At 45.2% G+C, this 6,414-nt stretch overlaps 1 protein-coding gene across 1 annotated transcript in view; it reads right to left on the bottom strand.

Annotated features, from left to right (window-relative positions):
- LOC122542026 (phosphomannomutase 1-like) overlaps positions 1 to 6,414 on the bottom strand; it is a 33,425-nt gene that overhangs the window by 13,794 nt on the left and 13,217 nt on the right. The window lies entirely within an intron of this gene.

Here is a 6,414-nt window from a genome sequence, read left to right as displayed (position 1 = left end):
TTGGACTCCAAGCCCCAGAGGAAAGGCATTTAATCGATTAACTGAATATTCGATTATCCCAATGAAATAGTCCCCGCCCACCTCGTTCGGATAATTTAGGTTCCCCTGTACATGGAGGACCATCTGCAATATTTATCAGAATTGTTCAATCAACTTCAGAAGGTGGGCTTGGTGATAAACATGGCTACAAGTCACCTTTCTGGGCCATGCTATTGGGCAGGGACAAATGGCCCCATGGGATGCAAAAATGAATGTAATTGGTGAATTTCCCATACCATCGACAAAAAGAGCATTACTACAGTTCCAGGGATTGAGTGGATTTTATCGAAAATTCTTACCAGATGTTAACAGTGTGGCTACTCCCCTCACTGAATTGCTAAAGAAAGGCAAGACGTTTCAGTAGACAGTGGACTGTCAGAAGGTGTTTGACAGCCTGAAAGCTGTGTTACCCACTGCCTCAGTATTAGCCACTCTTAATTAAACAAAACCATTCACGATGGCTATCGATGTGAGTGATGTGGGTGTCGGTGCTGTGCTCTTGCAAGAAGACGATGAGAAATTAGAAAGACCTATCAGGTGTTCATCAGCAGAAATATTCGATGGTTGAGAAGGAGACTTTGAGCTTGATGTAGGCGTTACTTCATGTTTATGTTACCAGTAACGTATCTGAGACAATCATATACACTGATCATAGCCCATTGAAGTTTGTGGAGAAATTTAAGGACCAAAATGCCACTCTGGTTAAATGGAACTTGATGTTACAGCTGCTCAATTTGAACATTGTTCAAGTGGCAGGACGAGAGGATGTTGATTGCCAATGTATTGTCCAGGCTTGGATGAGAAATGGAGGCGTTCGATGGCAGGGGTACACCAGACTGGAACAGAATGTAGTTGTGCACGTTTGCATGTTTATAGTTAATGTAATGTATATGTGTGTTGTAGAGTACAGAGGGACCTCGATTATCCAAAGGCCACGAGTGTTTGTTCAGTTAATCTAATGCCAATAATGGAATGCTGGATAAAATAGTTTAGCCATGTATCGGGACCTTGAGATCTTGTTTGGATAATCCGAAATTCCGATAATTGAATGCCGGACAATTGAGGCTCCTCTGTTGTAACAGTATAAGATTAAGGGGTTTTAAAATGAAGCCATCTTTGGATATTGATGGGTTGTTTTAAGGGGAGGGGGAGGTGTGACAATGCTGCTCACTTATGTTGTCCTTAAAAGATACAGCCTCTGAAAAGTCTAGGATTAGGGCCAGTTTGATTATAGCTAACAGATACTGCCTCAGGCAACAGGCTTTCAAGGTTTTGAAAAGAAAACACTTGTACAATGAAAGGGAAGTGGCCAGTTCTCCCAGCTCAGCTTGTCTCTGGTTTGTTTTAGTTTATAGCAGTAGTGTTTTAAAGCTGCTGGACCCAAAGAAGCAGGTTTAGGCTGGCACTCTCTCTCTCTCTCTGATTTCTCTGCTGTAAGACTCTGGATTTGATTTTACCTTTTGTGCCAAGGGGTGTTTATGGGGATTATTGCAAGTATTGGGAACAGCATAATTAGGTTGGGATAATCTGTTGGGTTTTTGGAGAGGTTAGGTTATTCTTGTATTGTGTTCTCTTTTGTTTGTGGTTCATTCAGTAATCTTGCAAATAAATTCTTTCTTGTTTAAAACAAAATGGTTTGACCAGCTGCATCACTCTTGGAATATCCACTTTACACTTGCTTAAAACAACGAGCAAAGTTAGGGTCTGGACTGCCTTCTTGAGGGGGAGGGGCCTGGTCCATAACTCTATCCAGCTTGCTCACAATTTTGAAAGCCTCTGTCAGATCTCCCCTCAACCGCCTTCTCTCTAGGGAGAACAGTCCCATATACTTAAATTGAACTTCACAACTAAAGTTTCTCATTCGTGAAACCATTCTTGTAAGCTGCTTCTGCAAGCTTGCCGATGCATTCCCATCTATCCTGTAATGTGGTGCCCACAACCCCTGCTGAGGCCTAACAAGTGACTTATACAAATTCAACATCACCTCCCTGCTCTTATACTCAATGCCCCTATTAATAAAGCCGAGGACACGATATGCTTTATTAACTGTTTCAAGCTATCCCTACACAAATATTGAGCTTTCTGTAAAGATTTTAAGTCATAGAAATAAATTTTACAGTTTGAACTTGTAGTGATTGTAATGAGGTCAGCCAGCTTGGAATATGAGTTCCCTGATTGGGGCTGTTAATCTGGTACAATCAGGGGGTCCTGGCTGACAGATTACAAGGGGGGGTGTCAGAGATGCTGACACTCTGATAACTATCTCTGATGCAGCAGAACTATATTCAAGGACTGTTCACATGTAAATAATGTGCTATACATAAAGAGACCTAAGGGGCAACCTTTTCACACAGAGGATGGTATGTGTATGGAATGAGCTGCCAGAGGAAGTGGTGGAGGCTGGAACATTTGCAACAGTTAAGAGGCATTTGGATGGGTATATGAATAGGAAGGGTTTGGAGCGATATGGGCCGGGTGCTGGCAGGTGTGACTAGATTGGGTTGGGATATCTAGTCGGCATGGACGGGTTGGACTGAAGGGTCTGTTTCCATGCTGTATATCTCTATGACTCTATGACAGTACACACGTTGTGAAATTTGGAAGAGTGCAAAAAAATGTTTTACAAGGATGTTGCTAGTTTGGAGGGTTTGAGCTATAGGGAGAGGCTGAATAAGCTGGGGCTATTTTCCCTGGAGCATCGGAGGCTGAGGAGAGACCTTATAAAAGCTGAGGGACATGGATAGGGCGAATAGCCAAGATCTTTTTCCCCAGGGTTGGGAAGTCCAAAACTGGAGGGCATAGGTTTAAGGCGAGAGAGGAAAGATTTAAAAGGGACCTAAGAGGCAATGTTTTCACACAGAGGGTGGTACGTGTATGGAATGAACTGCCCAAGGAAGTAGTGGAGGCTGGTACAGTTACAACATTTAAAAGGCACCTGGATGAGTACACGAATAGGAAGGGTTTGGAGGGATATGGGGGAGGCAATGGCTGAGTGCTTGTATCGCTGGACTGTTAATCCAGGGACCCAGATAATATTCTGGGGACCGGGGTTCAAATCCTGTCACGGCAGTTGGTGGAATTTGAATTCAATAAAAATCAGGAATTAAGAATCTAATAATGACCATGAATCCATTGTCAATTGTCAGAAAAACCCATCGGGATCACTAATGTCCTTTAGGGAAGGAAATTGCCATCCTTACCCAGTCTGGCCTACATGTGACTCCAGACCCACAACAATGTGGTTGACTCTTAACTGCCCTCTGGGCAATTAGGGATAGGCAATAAATGCTGGCTTATCTTGTGAATGAATAAAGAAAAAGTGCTGGCAAATGGGACTAGATTAATTTAGGACATCTGGTCAACATGGACAAGTTGTACCAAAGAGTATGTTTCTGTGCTGTACAATTCTACGATTCTAAAGGATGACTTGTTGACGGGATTCCGACCTTTGTGGGTGTTATTTCAGGCATTGTAGGGGGAGAGCTCAGCTGGCTAACAAAGAGACACTGTGGAAACAGAGACCACCTAAGCAAGGACTTTCTCAGCTCAGTGTCCTCCTCGGCAGCTCCTGCCACAGAGACTGCCCATGACATAATGAGTATGATGTGGGAACATGTGAAATTGTCCGGTTTGGGCAAGAGGATTAAAAGTGAAGCACTTTATCTGAATGGTGAGAGATTGCAGAGCTCAGAGGTACAGGCGGGTCTCCAATAGCACATGTTTCTACAACACAAATTGGCTATAACACGATTGCTGAATTTACACCAACATTTGTAGAAAATGAACTTTCCTTACCTAGAATCATAGAATCCCTACAGTGTGGAAACAGGCCCTTCAACCCAACAAGTCCACACCGACCCTCCAAAGAGTAACCCACTTAGATCCATTCCCCTACCCAGCACATGATGATGGAATAGTGTAGAAGAATGGGCTTAGATTAGTTCACAGGTCGGCACAACATAGAGGGCCAAAGGGCCTGTTCTGTGCTGTATTGTTCTGTGTTCTATGTTCTATTTACCTTATATTTACCCCTGACTAATGCACCTAACCTACACATCCCTGAACACTATGGGCAATTTAACATGGCCAATTTGCCCATAGTGTCAGGGATGTGTAGGTTAGGTGCGTTAGACAGGGATAAATGTAAGTAATAGGGTAAGGGATTGGGTCTGGATTATAACATGATTCCAGCCCCATTAGTTTATATAGTGCTGGTGTTGCATGATTTTCTTATAAAGCGAGATCGTATGGGAACCAATCTATGGTGTTGTAAGAGAACTTACTGTACAGAACACCTCTGGGTATACTCATGCATGAGGTATGCAAGGTTAGCTTTAAGTCAGTGGTCTTCATTGTAGTGGTTACAACAAGAGCAGCCAGTTGGACCTCATAGACTATGAGTTCCCTGATTGGGGCTGTTAATCTGGTCCTATCAGGGAGCCCTGGCTGACAGATAGAAACAGGAGTGTCAGAGGTTCTGTTTGCTCTGAGAACTGGCTCTGAGGGGGCTGGATCAGTGTCATGTACTGTGCGCGTGTAAATGAAAGGTGACTTGGTGACGGGATGCCAGCCTGCATCGAGTTATTTAACTCATATCGCTTTAAAAGGTCATAGGAAATAGGAGGAAGGGGTAGGCCATTCGATAAGCTCATGGCTGATCTGATCACGACCTTAACTCCCCTTCTCAGCCTCTCTGCCTTTAACCCTTGAGCCCCTTGCCTAACACAGCCTAAAATATTTTCACTGCCTTGGCCTCCATTGCTCTCAAGAGAAGAGAATTCCAAAGACCCCCGACCCTCTTGGAGAACAAATTCATCCTCGTCTACATTGTAAATGGAGAAACCTTGTTGTGAGACTGTGACATAGGTTTTAGATTTCTCCCAGCAACTGGAAACATGTCAGCGCTCTCTCTGTCGACACCCTCAAAATCCTTTTTTTCAGTTGGTGTCGAATTTTGTCTCATCACACATCAATGAAGCACATTGGGACTGTTTCTAAATAAAGGGTGCTACATAAATGCAAATTGTTATTTTTTTACTGCTGCAACATGATCAGTTGTGCTTCAGCCACTAGGGGGCATGTGATTCCCAAATGAGTTATTTACATAATTCTTCAATGAGAAATGGTCAGGATCTTGAATGGAGAGAGGGGGTTAGTTTTGGAATACACTGACACAGGGAGAGCACATGGGCACTGTGGGTAATGTCCCTACCTCTGGACCAGAAACTGCAGGCTCGGGCCCCATGCCAGGACTTGCTAACCTAGCTAATCAGGTTCACTATGGACCCGTAAATCCTTACGACAGAGTCATAGAGATGTACAGCACGGAAACAGACCCTTTGGTCCAACTTGTCCATACCAACAAGATATCTGAAATTAATCTAGTCCAGTTTGCCAGCACTTGGCCCATATCCCTCTTAAATCCTTCCTATTCATGTACCCATCCAGATGCCTTTTAGCTGCTGTAATTGTGCCAGCCTCCACCACTTCCTCTCACAGCTCATTCCATACACGCACCACCCGCTGTGTGAAAAAAAGTTGCCCCTTACATCCCTTTTAAATCTTTCCCCTCTCACCCTAGTTATGGACTGCCCCACCCTGGGGAAAAGACCTTGTCTATTTCATCTCGCCCAGCCCTGGGAACAAGGACGGAAGGAAGGACACATGCTAGCACGCTGCCGATGGGCCAAATGGCCTCTTTGTATTGTCCGCCTCACACCAGGCTTCCCCCTAACACCTCGCACCTCGCCAAGAGGGTGTCAACAGATATGCCACACGGGGCGGTCATCATAATAGCCCTACCCAACCCCTCCGTTGCTGTGGAGATGGTACCTGTGGCGTTGGCTCAGTGTGCGTGTTGGAGTGTGGAGCATGACGTAGAGATCCCAACATTCCTTCCATCGCACGGACCAGGAATCGCTCCCCTTCCTACTGCCTGACATTGGCACGGTCCTTCAGTGGTTGGTGCTGCTGCCTCACAGCACCAGGGACCTGGGTTCGATTCCAGACTCAGGCGACTGTCTGTGTGGAGTTTGCACATCCTCCCCGTGTCTGCGTGGGTTTCCTCCGAGTGCTCCGGTTTCCTCCCACAGTCCAATGATGTGCAGGTTAGGTGGATTGGCCATGCTAAATTACCCATAGTGTGCAGGCTAGGTGGGAAAATAGGGGATAGGGTGGAGGGATGCTCTTTGGAGAGTGGGAGCACATTTGCTGGGCTGAATGGCCTCTTTCTCCCTTGCAGGGATCCTATGATGCTGTACCTGTTTGACCTCATTATGAGCACATCTCCTTGCTCTTGAAACCCTGGAAGTGGGACACGAACTCAGAGCTTCTGGGTTGAGGCAAGAAATCAGCGTTGGGGATTATCAGATCAGC

This window comes from Chiloscyllium plagiosum, chromosome 39, assembly GCF_004010195.1.
Source record: "Chiloscyllium plagiosum isolate BGI_BamShark_2017 chromosome 39, ASM401019v2, whole genome shotgun sequence".
Taxonomy (NCBI): domain Eukaryota; kingdom Metazoa; phylum Chordata; class Chondrichthyes; order Orectolobiformes; family Hemiscylliidae; genus Chiloscyllium; species Chiloscyllium plagiosum.
Note: the sequence above shows the minus strand (reverse complement) of the source record. Positions and strands in the feature narration are given on the sequence as shown.